Below are 10,786 nucleotides of genomic sequence, written 5' to 3'. Positions count from 1 at the left end.
AGCATATGGCTTGGTTCCACCAGAGTTGGTGTTTGGAGTATTGAGATGGATGGGAGGGGACTTCAAGAAGTGGAGAGGATAGAGAAACGGTATCGAGGGTCAGAACCTAAGGTAACAATATATGGAATTTCCGAGAGTTCTGAGGTGATGGTGCAATGGAGACAAGGCAGAGTGCTGAGTCCACTTCTCTTCCTCTGAGTTATGAAGTGAATTAGTAGAAGCACCAAGCCTGAGGAGACAGAGAGAACTAATGAATGCCGATGACCTGGCCCTTTTGGCTGACAGCAAAAAGGAATGGCTAAATATGGTATCAGACTGGGCATCTGTGTTGGAAGATCCTGGTTTGAAGAACACAAAGAAAGCTGGAGTTATGCAAGTTGAGAAGGTGCAAGAAGAGCTGGTGATAGACATTTCAGGAGAACAGCTGATTCAGAAGAAAGAATCTGTGTCCTTGGGAAGTACACTTAGTGCCACTGGAGAGAATTGAAAAGAAGAACCCCTTGTGCGTTGGCAGCCAGCGGCAGTGAAAAAGGTGGCAGGATGCTACGGGACTGGCAAATAGGGAACAAATTGAAAGGAACAGTGTATGCAGCCTGTGTTTGTCCCTGCTGGCTCTATGGTATGGAAACAGTGGCTCTTACCAAGATGGAAGAAAAGAAGATATAAGTAGTAGAAAATAATATACTGAGGAGAATGCAGGCAAGTGCAGAGTAGGCAGAGTGTGAAATGAGGGGTAAGATGAACTTGGGACCCTCAGTGATAGATGGGCTGGAGAGGGCATATTTGAGGGGGGCTGGATGTCTGATAAGAATGGGAGAAGAATGACCAGCAAAGAAAACCAGGGACAAAAAGGAAAGCAAGCAAGGACATGGAAGACTGAGGATACAATGGAAAGACTCTGTTGACCTGGTGGTGTCTACATAAGGGCTTAGGTCAGCTTAACTATATCTCTGTGTAAAATTTACACCCCTGAGTGACAGAGCTAGGTAGACCTAAGTTTTAAGCATAGATCAGGCCTAACTTAAAGACATTTTCAGTCAAACCCAGGAACAGAACTCAGTGCCTTGCGTTCTAGAAGGTAAAGACTCCTGCCGCTGAAGCCAAAGGGGGATCTCTATTTGTGCTAGCAGTGGTAGGGCTTTCATGCTTCAAGGGCTGTAAAAACTCTAGGACAACAGGATTGCTCTGTCACACTCCCCACCACACTAGTTGCCATTCCAAAGAGCTGTGGTGCATGCAAACACTACATGGCATCTTGTGGTTTCCAAATTCTCTAGTATCCCAGCGGCGCCCTAGGACCTAGCTCATTGGGTGGGTGGGTGGGTGGGCGGGCAGGGAACAGCCAATAGCTACACTCCCTGAGGAACCTATAAATTCAGGCCAGGTAGGGCCTTTTCTTTCATTTCAAAATGGCTGTCGTCAAGACAGTTCTTAGCTCGAGCGGCCGGGGGTTCAAAGTAAGTCAGTCATTTTAAAGTGGAAGTCGCCATGCCCTAAAATAAAGTGTGTGAGAGAGAGACACGCCCATCTTCTGCCCTGCCACAGTCCAAACCCATGTGGAATTCAGTCCATTATGTCTTGGTCTCTACTCCACTTTTTCCGTCTAGAATTTAAAATCCTGCCATGACCCAAGTGCAGGATTCTGAGCTTGTCATGTTCATCAGTCTCACTCGCTTCAGATATGATGGGCCAAAGCAGGGGAGAAAACACAGCTTTTTAAACTGGGGTCTTGGAAGAGACATAAAACAGGGATGCTGTTTCTCAAGTATTTTGTGGCTGCTGGGAATTTCTGAGCACTTTCCAACCTCTGCTTTTGTCTGACCTGGGAGCTGCAAAATCTTTGCTGTTTGACTAAAAAAAAAACCAGCGACTCCATTGTGTTATGCAGGTCAGACTAGGTGGTCACAATGGCCTTTCTGGCCTCGGGATCTGTGAAAATAGTGAATGACTAACTGTGAGCAAATGTGCTTTTAATTTACCTCTAAAACAAATCTCTTTCAGGTCTGCCTTGTGGGTGATCAGCTGCGTCTTCCAGGCTGGTGAGTCGACTGAGTAAGGAGCATCTCTGCCAAGGGTAAGTCTTGAGGATTTTTGCCAGACCTACTAGTCAGCAGTTCTCCAAGGCTTTTCCTTTCTGTATCCTTACCGTGACACAATGGCTAAGAGTTCTGATCCCAGATTTGCATGTGACTGCCTCTGTGATCTTCGGAAAGTCATTTTACCCGGCTGTCTCCTCTATGGGGTGAGACGCTCCTACTTCACTGAGGGGCGGGGGGTGGCGTGTTGAGAATGAATGTCTCAGTCATTGTAGGTGCACAGTGACAGTAGTACTCTCAGAGCTAATCGGGTGTGTACAATGTCTCTCTCTAGCGGCTGCTGCTACCGGTCATAAATCTTAGCACTGCTGCAGCGAGTGGGGGGGGGAAATCTCTGTACCTCGTGTGATAGAGGCCTGTGCGTTTGGGGTTGAAGGTTGAGATTTCTCTTCCTGGGTGCTACGTGGAGGAAGCGGAGCTGAGTTGATGTCTGTTCATGTATGTGGCAGATGTTAATTAGTTTGGTTTGCCTTACAGTAGTATATGGTATTACAGATGCCATTTGGGAAGTATTTCAGAGTAGCAGCCGTGTTAGTCTGTATCCGCAAAAAAAACAGGAGTACTTGTGGCACCTTAAAGACTAACAAATTTATTTTAGCATGAGCTTTCGTGAGCTAAAGCTCACTTCTTCGGATGCATAGAATGGAACACACAGACAGGAGATATTTATACATACAGAGAACATGAAAAGGTGGAAGTATGCATACCAACAGGCAGAGTCTAATCAATTGAGATGAGCTATCGTTAGCAGGAGGAAAAAAAGTGGCAATTTTGCAACAAAAAACTTCAAAAACAGACTCCAAAGAGAGACTGCTGAACTTGAATTAATATGCAAACTAGATACCATTAACTGTGGTCTAAATAAAGACTGGGAATGGTTGGGTCATTACACCAATTGAATCTATTTCCCTATGTTAAGTTCTCCTCACACCTTCTATGGGCCATCTTAATTATCACTTCAAAAAGTTTTTTTTCCTCCTGCTAACGATAGCTCATCTCAATTGATTAGACTCTGCCTGTTGGTATGCATACTTCCACCTTTTCATGTTCTTTGTATGTATAAATATCTCCTGTCTGTGTGTTCCATTCTATGCATCCGAAGAAGTGAGCTTTAGCTCACGAAAGCTCATGCTAAAATAAATTTGTTAGTCTTTAAGGTGCCACAAGTACTCCTGTTTTATTTGGGAAGTAGAAACTGCTTAGGACTGGATTAAAAGGTCTGGGGATACTGTAAGAGCAGAGGGAAGATCCATTCTGGCGTAATCATTAACATGTGCTTTGGAGTTGTTTTATCACTATACTTAGGCTTGGCAGAATTCCAGCTTCATTTTTTGATCATATCAATGTGTATATTTTTAAGCATTTTTTCTATTTTATCCATTTCAGTTTTCACAGTTGTGCAAAATTCTGGGTGCGAAGGCATTTACTGTTCTTCGTTTCCATTTCAGTGTTGCAGGAAATGATGGGCAGGTCAGCCAATAATTATCTCATGACAGTAGATATGGAGATTCCAAAAGTGAAAGCTTTATAACCATTAAAACACAAATTGTTCACGTCACATGACAGCCTCTACAAAGGAAATGTCCTTAAATCAAACTCGAATAGGCTCTCAAGCAACGGTTTTCTTACTTTGCCTAGCTGTACATTTCAATGATTATCGATGGAAATGGTTTTTTGTGGGTTTGTGTGTGTATGGTGAAACTATGGATAAAAACCTAATTCTTCTAAGCCGAATTATACTTTGTGTCATCAGACGCTCCTGGTGTGGTGCTCTATTCTAGTCAATGTTGATATCAATCGGCTGCGTGCATGTTCCCTCTGTGCGCTGCCCTGGCTCTGCGCAGATAGCTGACCCAGCAGACCACGAGAGAACCCCCAATGACCACAGACTCTAGTAAGGTACGAAGGCACCTGGGCCAGGTTTATTGTTGAAGAGAAACACAGTCTCCAGCTCCCTGGCGTAGAAGTCCAAGGTGCTGCTGAGATGCTGCTAGCTAGTACATATGTGCTCCCTGACAATGGACCAGCTTACTCAGTGGTGGGACTTTCCACTGCCCCCTAGGCCGGACAAAGACATCCATTCAGGGGTGCGTTCTTATCCACGGGTACAAACAAGTTACACATCACTCCTGACGTATTGAGGTACAACCCCTCTACGTAGCAAGGTGCTGCCTCTCACCTTGTACATGTTGGTTCGAACAAAACTCTATCCATCATATTACCCTTTTGGCCCTGTCATTGGGATGGGTCAGCTTGTTCCCTGTTATCTGTGTGGAGTGTACAAGGATGTGAATGTTCTGATATCTGGTGTCCAGCACCTTTTAGGTGTGTCTCTTTTTGCAGCATCAGCCCTTTCCTTGCCAGCTTCTGTGAGCAGGGCCTGCCTCTGGCTCACGGCTTCACTTGGCTTTGCGTTAGCAAAGTCTTGACCATTACTTTAGTTCAGGCCTTAGGCCTCATACTGGGCCTCTGATAAGGGTTCATGTTTCAGGGTCTCATCTTACTACTCTTTGTATTTGTCCCACTCTTTTGAGCCAAGTATCACAAAGCTCACGGCAAACAATTAAATCCCACAATTTGTTGGGAGGTGAGAATTGTCACATACTCACTCACACTCACACACTTTACAAAGAGAAATGGAAACAAAGGTAGAATCATTTGTCTAAGATCACACACTGAGTTTACTTAGATTGTAAACAGCTTGGGGCAGGGCCTGTCTTTTTATTCTGTGTTTGCACCGTGCCGAACGCAATGGGGCTCTGGTCCCTGACTGGGACTCCTAGGAGCTACCACAATATGAATCATAAATTACCAGTGGGCTGCCAGGACTCATTGCTCTAACACCTAGATCAAGGGAGGGCAAACTTTTTGGCCTGAGGGCCACATCGGGGTTGTGCAAGTGTATGGCGGGCCGGGTAGGGAAGGCTGTGCCCCCACAAACAGCCTGGCCCCCACCTCCATCCATCCCCTCCCACTTCCTGCCCCCTGACTGCCCCCTCAGAACCTCCAACCCATCCAACCGCCCCTGCTCCTTGTCCCCTGACTGCCCCTTCCCGGGACCGCCCGCCCCTAACCACCCCCCCAGGACCCCACCCCTTATTCAACCCTCCCTGCTCCCTGTCCCCTGACTGCCCCGACCCCTATCCATACCCGCACTCCCTGACAGCCTCCCCCACTGCCCCGGGACTCCCATGCCTATCCAACCGCCCCCAACTCCCTGTCCCCTGACCCCTCCCCAGAACCTCCACCCCATCCAACCACCCCCTGCTCCGTGCCCCCTGACTGCCCCTCGGGACCCTCTGCCCCTTATCCAACCCCCCCACCCCCTTACCATGCTGCTCAGCGCAGCAGGAGCTCGCAGCCTCACCGGAGCCAGTCACGCACTGCCCGGCAGGAGCACCGGGCCAGGGTGCTGGTGGTGTGGCAGCGTGGCTGCAGGGGAGGGGGGACAGCAGGGGAGGGGCCGGGGACTAGCCTCCCTGGCTGGGAGCTCAAGGGCCAGGCAGGATGGTCCTGTGGGCCAGATGTGGCCCGTGGGCCATAGTTCGCCAACCTCTGTCCTAGATCATGCTGCCCCTCAATTTGACTCTCGCTGAGTGTTTTACATGGAGGCAGCGTGGCATTCTCTCTGGGGCTTGCATCCGGGCTGGAGAACATTTCCACCGCACTGCTGAGCGAGACCTTTCCTGTGTAAACAGTCCTTGTCTGCTTTGCACCGAGCCTCCGCTATCGATTTCCCAGGATGCTGGCGGGGGAAGGGAGGGTGCACGGGAAACCTGACATGGCATGTTATTTTATTGATAGGCTACTTTGTCCTGACTGGGGGCGGGGGGAGGGCGGCTTAGAAACAGCGCATCAATAAACGGCTCGAGTTGTGAATGGAGAGAGACGGATTAGGAGCCGGGTGAAAACGTGTCAGAATGCGGAAAGAAAAATGAGCAGCTGGCTGAGCAAAACTGGTGTCTGATGAAGGCCGCGGGGCCCGGTGGAAGCAAGACACCAGGGCCTGGTGACACTGATCGAGAAAGACTGATGAAGAACAGCTGGAGCTGGTTGCAAACATCTGGGGAACCAGGGCTGGTGTGAGGGCGAAGTCTAATAACTACAGTGGCTCCAGCAGCTACTTCTCGGTGTTTTACTTCGTGGCCTCGATAACTCGTCAGCAGGCGTTTAATTAAAAGGTCGCAATTGATGTGTGTGCAGGCAGGATAGGAGCAGTCACCTTTCTGGTGAGAGGGGATGGAAGTGTAGCTTTAGATACCACGCCCCCGCCCACCCCCACAAACGTAGATTAGGTGTAAAACTTTGGAACATTGAGGCCAAATGCAACTTCCTTGGGCTAGAGCCTGAGAAACAGGATTGGGGAGGTGCAATCGACACGGGCCTGGGCAGTCCAGTCCGGTTCCAAAGCCCAAGCTGATCCAATTGCACCAAGTTGGCATAAACAAGAGGGGCTGCTATTGGGAAGGGCATTTTCTCTGAGCATCTCTGGACTTCAGAATTCGCTCCTTCCTCCTAGTCCGAAATAATCTAAGTCTGATCGCCTGCAGGTCTTATCATTTGTCTCAGGCGTTTGAAAATGGCGTAGGGCGGGGGGAGTATCAAGCATGGGGGAATTGTTGGAAAGGGAGATAACTTTCAGGGTTTTAAGTTGCCTGGCTCACTGGCACTTAAGTTATAATTAACTGGATAGCTGCACTTAGCTGTACTTTTAATCTATGGCAAGGACTCCCAGGGCCTATGGATAGGAGCCCTTTTGTAGCATTTGCATAAATCTAAATAAACCATCAGGGTAAGGATGGGGGAAAAAAGTTTGATTGTAAATCTGATTTTAGTGTGAATCTAGAGGGTAATGTTTGTAACCTAAGGAATCTTTAAATGAATTTCTTGTCCCTTTTCCAGTGTTTCCGTTTTATTGAGTCTTACAAGAGTTGGTGGTTTTCTTAAAGCCCCAGCTGCTGGAGTCAGGTGATGGGTTGAGGACTCGGCTTTTGTTAACAAATTAAAGGAAATGCCGAGCAGAGAGAAATGTAACCTCTACTAGCTGCAACAGCAGAAGGCAAAGAAAGACACCCCCCTCCAAGGTATTACTGTGTAAATCTCATGATTTTTAAGCCAATCTCATAATTTTGGCAGGCCCGTCTCATGATTTGGAATGCCAGGCACAGTTCTGCTTGTCAGTATGATTTATCACAAGTCATTGGGTTGGATGCAGGCATTACTGGAAGAAATTCTCTGGCCTGTGTTATGCAAGAGATCAGATTTGAGGCTCATGCTGGACCCTTCTGGACTTGGTCTATGAATATCCAGGAACCGAAGGGAGCTGCTAGCTAGTTCCCCTACGGATCCTGTTCACTTGGCTTCTAAAATTCCTTGAATTTAAAATTCTATTTCAGGGGGAATCTTCCTGGTTCATTAGAAGTTAAACACAGAGCTTAAATATGATGGGAAGCATATTTAGATGTCATCAGCTTAAACACATACATCAACCTCATCAATATGGAAGCCCATCTTGGGGAGCTGTTTAAGATAACATCATCCGCTCTTGGAAATTATGAAGGAATATTAATTAGCCAGGATCTGGGTAGTATAATAAATCAAGCCTCTCACTGCGTAAGATAAATCACTGTCTGGGGGGGGAGGGGGAACCAGTTCCCAAGATTGATTATTGTTTTATACAGCACCTTCCTACCTCAGAGAACTTTGCAGATATATAAAGATCCCTGCAGCTGCTTAACAGCTGATAGTCCCACAACACAACAGTGTTTTTATTTAGATTTGAGACAGTAGCTAGAGACCCCAGTGGGGATCAGGGCTCCATTGTGCTAGGAGTTGTACGAACACACAGGCCATGTCTAAACTACAAACTGGGGTTGCCAGTCCCTGCCCCAAAGAGTTTAGTTTAATAGACAGGGGTACAAAGGGTTGGATGGGAAACAGACTGACCCAAGGGGTGTCACAGACAGCAGATCAGTGGCAGAGACAGGTTTAGAATGCGGGTCTCCCGATTTCTAGTCCAGCGCCTCCATCCACTAGGCCATGCTCTCTCTTCCTGATGTGGCGCTCTCCCTCGCTCACGTGGCTGAGGAATTTCAGAATGTGCTGCGACAGCTCGAGCTGGAATTGAGCTCAGACGCTGCGTGGAGCACCTTTGCTCTGCGGGGTGGAAGCCCTGGGATCTTCCCGGAACTCAGTTGCCCAGGCCCTTGGTTTGACATTCACCCCCAGCAGCACGGCATCCCCTGCCCTGGTTTGTTGGGCATTTGTGTGTTAGGAGCTAAGAGGGAAGCGTGCCTGCCTCCCTACTGAGTCATCAGCACTGCTTTCGGCAGCATCCTGAGGACATGCTGTTCTGTCTCCTGTCGACGGGCTGAGTTAGAGCAGAGAAAGAGACGGCAGCATTCCCAACCATGTGGCGCTCCCTCTAATCCACTGCTGGCTTGGCGGGTGCCAGGCAGTCTGTTACTTAACCAGACAATTATATGAACTCAAGGGGAAGCCTTCTCTTCCCGCGCGCCATCATCCTGTCTCCAGAGGGTGTTGTTGGCAGTCGTACCTGCTGGAGCTACAGTGGTATGATACCACTACCTGTTGGCTTGGTGTATGGCACTTATCCGGTCCCCATTACACAATCCTTAGTATATCTCCTCTCACACCCCCCTGCAAGGTAGGACATTGTACAGATGGGGAACTGAGGCATCTGGAGCTCCAAGCTCTGGTGCATGGCTGGAGTATAATTTAGGACTTTGCCCCAGACGTCAGTGGAAGGTTTGCACAAAGATCAAGGGCAGACTAGGGACTGCATGAAGTCCCTAAACGTCCATCTCCCGTTTGTTCAGTGCTTTGCTCTCACATTCAGCTCCACTCAATGGGAAGTCTGCTCCCCTTCATGGCCAGTGTTCCTGCCCTTTGTTTCTCTTCCTCTTCCCTGTCAGTGTGTCACTCCTTTCTTCCTCCTGCATTTCCTTCCCTGTGGGCTTCTTCCCTTCCCCATTCCATCTGCTAAAATGAAGAGCGATGAAATAGTTAATGCTGACATTTTATGTGTCTTCATTAGACTTCAGTGTTAACGTTCCAGTGGGATTAATGGGGGCTGGCCTGTTCACACCTCTCTGAGTTATTCTTTCAGGCTGTCTGCAGACTCAGGCAGACGTCACTGCATTGGGTATGCTCCGTTCACACGTTCCAGGTTTACTTCCCAACCACAATGCCTAGAAACGTACCTGTTAGAATGCAAACTGAGATTCTGTATAATCTGACTGTGCCACATGCATACATCAGCAGGGCTGGGCACTTCATGCCAGTGAGCTGAAAGGTGTGTGTTGTTTTCTAAATGATCTGCCCTTTCTCTCTCCTAAGTAAAGAGCAATGGTGCTTTAGAATCCTGTGCAAAGTCTCTGTGCGTGCGCATGCACCTGTTATGTGCTGCACCGATCATGTGCCATCGAAGATTTAACCTGTGGACTCAAAAATGCTGAGTTCTGGGAGTGGGTGTGTTGAAGCTATGGGGGAGTTTGGGGACCAGTTCTGGTCCCAGGGTGAGGCAGTTGGTCTGTGGAGATCTTCAGCAGGGAGCTCTGCGCCCCGAGAGTGTGCCCAGAGCCCTCAAGGTAGGGGCAGGGCATGGACCTTGTTGTGTCTCCCGAGGCTGAAAGCACATGGCGGGGTTCAGTCTGGTGCGTGCCCAAGAAGTTAACGAGCTCTGTGACAGGGGCACCCGTTCCAGTGTCCCCATTTTCAAAAAGATGTTGAAAAATTGGAAAAGATGGAGAAAAGAGCCAGAAAAAATTATGTTAAGGGCTGGAAAAAAATACCTCCGAGCGAGACTTAAAGAGCTGAATCTGTTTAGCTTGTCAACAAGAAGACAGAGAGGTGACTTGATCATGGTGGGTAAGTCCATGAGGGGGGATATGATAGAGGTAAGGGGGGCTATGATAGAGGTATATAAAATCATGAGTGGGGTGGAGAAAGTGAAGAAGGAAAAGTCATTTACTTGTTCCCATAATATAAGAACTAGGAGCCACCAAATGAAATTAATGGGCAGCAGGTTTAAAACAAATAAAGGAAAGTTGTTCTTCACACACCGCACAGTCAACCTGTGGAACTCCTTGCCTGAGGAGGTTGTGAAGGCCAGGACAATAACAGGGTTTAAAAGAGAACTGGATACATTCATGGAGGTTAAGTCCATTAATGGCTATTAGCCAGGATGGGTAAGGAATGGTGTCCCTAGCCTCTGTTTGTCAGAGGGTGGTGATGGGTGGCAGGAGAGAGATCACTTGATCATTGCCTGTTAGGTTCACTCCCTCTGGGGCACCTGGCATTGGCCACTGTCGGTGGACAGGATACTGGGCTAGATGGACCTTTGGTCTGACCCAGTATGGCCGTTTGTATGTTCTTAAGTCCCTTCGCAGAGAGGAAATAGCAGGAACTAAGTGCTCTGTAATCTAGTGACGAAAGGCAGAACAAGACCCAGTGGCTGAAAGCTGAAGCCAGGCAAATTCCGGTTAGAAAACCCGGAAGTGAAGTGGTGGGTTCCCCATTGCTTGATGTCTTCAGATGCAGCCTGGATGCCTTTAAGAACATAAGAACGGCCCTACTGGGTCAGACCAAAGGTTCATCTAGCCCAGTATCCTGTCTGCCGACAGTGGCCAGTGCCAGGTGCCCCAGAGGGAATGAACAGAACAGGGAAT

The 10,786-nt window shown here is 48.3% G+C and overlaps 1 protein-coding gene across 1 annotated transcript in view; it reads left to right on the top strand.

Moving 5' to 3' along the window:
* Positions 1 to 2,001: 2,001 nt before the first annotated feature.
* The window catches only part of SFXN2 (sideroflexin 2), a 90,170-nt gene continuing 81,385 nt past the window's right edge, over positions 2,002 to 10,786 (top strand). Inside the window, exon 1 of the mRNA XM_045022612.1 lies at positions 2,002 to 2,074. The gene's annotated coding sequence lies outside the window, so the exon portion shown is untranslated. The remainder of the gene's footprint in view (positions 2,075 to 10,786) is intronic.

The sequence above is a fragment of the Mauremys mutica genome, chromosome 7, assembly GCF_020497125.1.
Source record: "Mauremys mutica isolate MM-2020 ecotype Southern chromosome 7, ASM2049712v1, whole genome shotgun sequence".
Taxonomy (NCBI): Eukaryota; Metazoa; Chordata; order Testudines; family Geoemydidae; genus Mauremys; species Mauremys mutica.
This window is presented reverse-complemented; position numbering and strand designations above follow the sequence as displayed.